We start from the raw sequence: 6,273 nt of genomic DNA, 5'->3' as shown, positions 1-6,273 counted from the left end.
ATTTGTACATTTTGATATTTGTATAGGCCATTTGCATTTCCTTTCCTATAAACTGCTTGTTCAAATTATTTGCTGATTTTTTTGTTTGTTTCATTTTACTTCTAGAATTTATCAATCATATGTATTGCAAATGTGTTTCATCATCTACAGCATATCTTTGGAGATTATTTTTTCTCTCTTTTTAATCAAGAATATTTAAATTTTGATGTTGTGAATTTATCAAAATTTTCTTTTGACTCATACAAAGTGGAATGATGAAAAGCATTTTAAAAAGAAAGGAAATAATGACAACAAAAAAACAAGATAGTGATAAAATCAAGTAGGAGCACATAGGTATAAAGTGTTCCAGTTCTTTACATTATTGATGGGTTCAGGAGGTTTTTTTGATGTTATGTATGTTTGTATTTATTAAATATTGCATGCTTTTTAAAAAATGCTCACTGTCTTCAAACTCCTGCTTTCCATTTCCATTTTTTTCCCCCAGCACCTTCTAATTCTCCCTGTTTTCTTTACGTATATTGATGTTATCATTTAGGAAATGTCCATGGTCTCATTTTTAATTTTTTCTCTGTTGATATCATGAGAAAGGAGCCCTGGTGGCGCAGTGGTTAAGCACTTGGCTGCTAACCAAAAGGTGGCTGGTTCAAACCCACCAACCTCTCCATGGGAGAAAGATGTGGCAGTCTGTTTCCGTAAGGATTTACAGCCTTGGAAACCCTATGGGGCAGTTCTACTCTGTCCTATAGGGTGGCTGTGAGTTGGAACCGACTCGATAGCAACCATCAGAAACCTGTTTTCTATGTTGCATTCTTCATGGATCTGGCCTCACTAATGTGTTTTATTTGCCTTTATGATTCCCAGAACAAATACATTTTTTCCTCACCTCATATGTTTTCTTTTAACATTGATAGTTGAGAGAGGAAACAGAAGCAAAAGTAGTGAGCTGCAGTGAAAGGATTTTGAACAGATATCAAGTAAGTTATTTTGTGTCTTATGAGTATTTAACACAGGTGAAAAGATCAATTCTTCCTCCTCTTAGAAGGTTTGCATTTCATCTATATACAACAAATCCTGTCTTTCCCATTTCTGTTTCTTCCCCATATTAACTGGCTGGGAACTGTATGAGTGACTTTTGCTGGTGCTGGGTCACCTAAAATCAGTTCCTTTAAGGAATAATAAATGTTCGTAGGTTGTAATCTCTTCAAGGACAAAGGGCACATCTTGTAGTTTTCTTTGTTCGGTGCCTGGGACAGCATTATTGTAGTGAAGCTTTTCTTTGATTCCTACTTACTCAGAGTAAATAGTGGACATTGCATTAAAAAAAATTCACTTCGCCTTGTACTGAGACGTACCCAAATACCAAGGTCTTTATTCATAATTTTACTGAAAAATATTCTGAACAAGAAATCCTTTTAAATCTCACTGCTGTCTTATTTAATACTAACATAGCATTTAAGGATGTCAGAGAAAAGGCTTTATGAATATCAAATATCTTTATCCAATATTTATCAACCATATTGTGTTGGGAGTCCTGTGAAGTTATTTAGCCATCAAACTGCCCTAAAAACAATGTTTATACTATTTTAAAATCCAAGGCTCAAGATAGGAGAATTATTCCACATTATGGGGAGTCATATAAATAAAGTGTTTTTCTATGCCTTTGAAACTGATCCAGTAGGAAAAAAATTAAAAAGCATACATTTCTTATGTGTTCCTACTTTTTTTTTTATTTGATCATACATCAAAAACAAATTTCTCATGTTTAATATAAGGAATTTTTATGAGTAAAATGGGGAGCCTTGGTGGCTCAGTGGTTAAGAGCTTGGCTGCTAACCAGAAAGAACAGTTCGAATCCACCAGCTGCTCCTTGGAAACCCTATGGGGCAGTTCTGCTCTGTCCTGTAGGGTTGCTGTGAATTGAAATTGACTCGAGGGCAATGGGATTTTTTTTTAATTAATATAATAGTCTAGTTCATAGATAGAATGAAATCTATCTTTCATCAATTTGTAAAATAAAACAATAGATGAAAAGAATCATAGAAAATGTCCTAAAGAGGTTAACTATTTCATCTCTAGTCCACATTTTCTTTTTCTCTTTTAAAGAAATTTTTTTCCTAACATCCACACCCCTACCCCACCCCATGGGTCATAATAATGAATAAGTTTTATTATATGAACTAAGCAAATCTAGTCCCAGCTAATTTCATCAATACAGAAATTACTATTCTGTAATATGACACAGAATAGTAGTTTCCAAACTTCAGCAATGCCTGGAGGGCTTGTTAAAACACAGATTTCTGATACCCATCCCAGAGTTTCTAATACAGTAGACCTGGGGCAGAGACTGGATCCCTGATGGTGCAGTGGTTAAGATCTTGGCTGCTAACCAAAAGGTCGGCAGTTCGAATTCCACCAGCTGCTCCTTGGAAACACTATGGGGCAGTTCTACTCTGTCCTATAGGGCAGCTATGAATCAGAATAGACTGTACAGTAATGGGTTTGGTTTTGTGGTTTTGGGGCCGAGACTGAGAGTTTGCACTTTTAACACAGTCCTGGGATATGTTGATGCTGCTGGCATCTTACACTGAGAATTACTGAGTTAGAAAAGTTCTGATCTTGGGCAAGGCCAGTAAGATTCTTTTCACTAAGAATTTCTAATTGGGGATAGTGCCAGTTATCTTTGTGTATAAAATCTATGAATTTGGGTCTGGAGTGTTCATGTTGGGTTATGTGCAAATCAAACGTCAGTTTGCAGAGAGAGGAACAAATTAGATATTCAAAAAGCAAAGAACAGAGCAGAGATGATGTGGTGTCAGAAGAAAGATGGAGAAAGCAGCTCTTTGAATAATTTTCTAGTTTCTGGTTTGAAACTCTTGTTATGTCTAGGTACACTCTTTGCTATTAGGTTTTGAAAGATACGCTTTGCAACTTTCCAATAAATGTTTTTTTTTTTTCCCCCATCTTCAGGTATTCTGCAAGAGACAGGAACCTATTTAAGAAAATAATTACTGAACAAAACAAAGACTATTTTCTGGACTAGTCTTATATAATTAAAAAAATGAGTTTTACATATATTTTACTAATAACATAGAAATAAACTCTGTTAGTGTTTATTACAACTCTAGCAGAAGACCAAAGATTATCACCAATCACTGTCTAAAATATCATATGACATTATATTAGAGATTTCATTATTTCTATTTTGGAGTCTGTTTTCACCTCTAGAATGAGAGTAGGGAGCTTGGTTTGGTTTGCTGTACCTGACGATGAAATGAATGAATGAAGGAAGGAACATTTTTAGCAAAATACAGTATCTTTTTTTTTTTGAGAAATATTACTTGGAAGTGTTGACTAAACCTACCAGCTGCTTTGTGTGTGGGTAAATCCTGAAAACCTAATCACATTTTCATTTTCTCAAGGCTTTAAATAAAAAAGCCAGATCTGTTACGTAGCAGAACATAGACATCAGAATGGTCAGGTCAGAGAGTTAACCCAGATACTGACTTCACTAGGGATTATTGTATGTAAACAATAGAAAGAAGTCAAAAGAAATCAACAAGTTAGCAAAAGCTAAACTATGGTTAAAAAAAGAAAAATGGCAAATAAACAATTACAGCATCTCAGTGACAAAGGATAACACTTTTATTCTTAGGCTCATAGGACTGAGGTTTTGCTGAAGCTACTCTGCTTTCAGCTGCAGGCCCACACATGGTTCTGCAACACGTGTTCACTCTGAGCACTTATTGGTCATGTTTTTCTTTTAGTTGCAATCAGGAGCTTCCTGGTGGGCCAGCAGAAACATGTGATACCCCTTATGGCCTCAGTTTGCTACTTTGACACCTTTACCTCACATCTTACGAGTGAAAGGAAATCACATGCCCATGCCCAACACCTACAGAGCGGAGAGATGCTCCCTGTGAAGGTCAGTGAGGTATGAATTTTTGTTAACCAATATTCTAATCTACTTTCAAGCGCCAGTGATGAACAAATGAGGTGCTTAAACTATTAATGAACCAAAGGCAGACACTGTCCTCTGTTATTTCATAGACTAAACTAGAGCTAAAACTCAGATTCTTCAGGTTGGAGTGTTTGGTGATATGTTTCCTCAATTAAGTTGAAGGATTTAATCTGCATAGGACTGCAACAGTCAGGGTTCAGTCAGGGAATCAGAACAACTCCAGTACTTCAGAGGAAATTTAATATGGAGAATTCATTACATAAATGTTGGAAGGACATGAAGAGCAAAGGGAAAAAAGGATGATATCTAGAAAAATAAAAGGAAAAAGAAGTGATACTTAAAAATCAAATGTTGCCAGCATCCCTGAGCTGGAATGCATGAGCTTTTACTTGATGCTATACTGTTGAAAACCCTGTTGTAGTTGTTCTTGTTCACCAAAGAAATGCCACCTTGACCAGGGCTGAAAATACTGAAAAGGTGGCTTCCTTTGTGAGGTTACCCAAGTCCAAAATTACATCACCCCTCTGCCTCTACAGTAACTTCCACAACAGCCACACTGAAGAAGCAGGGGCAAAAAGTTTCTCTCTTCCCACTTTCTGATCCCCTGTCCAGCCTCCTAATGATAGAACTCACAGGAAGCTACTTGTTAAACATACCTGAGAAATACAGTGTGTTGACCCTGACTCCTAAAATACATAGTAGAACTCAGAAGGGTTTGAGGGCCATAAGCAAATAGACAAATGATCTACACAAAGGACAGCTATATTTTGGCTAGAGGAAGAGGGAGGGATTCTGCTGGAGAACTTAAGGAGAGGAGAGAGAAGTGACAAGGAATGTAGAGATTGTGGGTAATATCTATTGCCCTACCAGCCAGATGGACTAAGTTTGATCTCTGGTTTAAAAAAAAAGGGGCTCAATGTAGAAGCTCAAAGAATTTGGTTCAAGAGCTCTGTGAGACCCAGGAGTGAGGCATGGTGCTTCTCTGCCAACACAATACTCTGCATGAAATACAGCACGTTTGTGCAGAGACTTCTAAGACTGACAACGCTTTTCAGGACAGATGCAGCTTAATGCCTAGAAAAGGAGGCCAGAGTAGAAAGAATTACTTTATATTAGACTTGTCATGTCACATGTGAGGTACCATCAAACTTTATATTCTTTACAATAACAGAAGGAGAGAGCAATAATTTTAGAAGAGGTGCATTTCTTCCTTGGATTGATGATGAAGATTTATAGCTAGTGACAATTAATGTTTAATGTGGCATACTGTAGTTGTAGCCTGATGAAAGATGAGACAGTTCACAAACTCACAGACCTTAAGAAAGGGAAATTAGTCTATCTAGTCTAAACTTTATTTATTATGACTCGTAAGAAATATCTTTTGTTGTGTAATTATACCTACCTTCCCACACAACTAAAAAGGAAAGTTTCATGAAAAAACATTTACCCCTATTATGTGTGATGCACTTGGATATTTTCTATTTTATTCATTTATATTATTTTAATTTTTTAAAAGAATGCTGGTGGTGACCCAGTAAGTTTATTTTTAAATCACTAAGGGGAGTACAAGAGTCCTTTTAGTTTGAAAACACGTCTACTTCTCACCTTATACTTAGGAAAACTGAGACTCAATTTGATCAATAAAGCCCTACAGATTTTCTAATGATCCTTATGCATACAGTTACATCATGTTTTTCATGAAATCCTTAAGAAATGAGACAATAGCTAGTTAAATTGTTTCCAACAGAACTAGAGTTTATTGATATGCCATCAGGAAGGACCATTCCCTAGAAAAAGACATCACGATTGGTAAAGGGTCAGCAAGAATGAGAGAAATCCTCAATGAGATGGATTAACACAATAACCATAACAATGGACTCAAGCATATCAACAATCACGAAGATGGCACAGGACTGGGTGCTATTCCGTTTGGTTATACACAAGGTCATCATGAGTCAGAGCTGACTCAACCACAGCTAACAACAACAATAACAACAACTAAATTTTACATCTGTACTTAGTAACTTGTTTCAGAAAAATTATGATTATATATCCATACCATACTGCTTCATGGGTTTATCTTATCTCCTCAATGAAATTATAAACTCTTTGAGGACAGATCCATGTACCATATTTCTCTTTATCTCTTACAGTTAGAACACGATTGGAAGCAAAGAATGCTGGGGCTCAATAAAGGCATATTTAATTGAACAAAAGAAAAATAATTACAAAAGCGAAGATTTAAAATTCATATGCTTCTCAGACTTCCGGCAAGATGGCGCTCTAGGCAGAAACACCACGCCGTCCCTCCACAA

Source organism: Trichechus manatus, unplaced genomic scaffold, assembly GCF_000243295.1.
Source record: "Trichechus manatus latirostris isolate Lorelei unplaced genomic scaffold, TriManLat1.0 scaffold00033, whole genome shotgun sequence".
In the NCBI taxonomy this organism is placed as follows: Eukaryota; Metazoa; Chordata; class Mammalia; order Sirenia; family Trichechidae; genus Trichechus; species Trichechus manatus.
Note: the sequence above shows the minus strand (reverse complement) of the source record.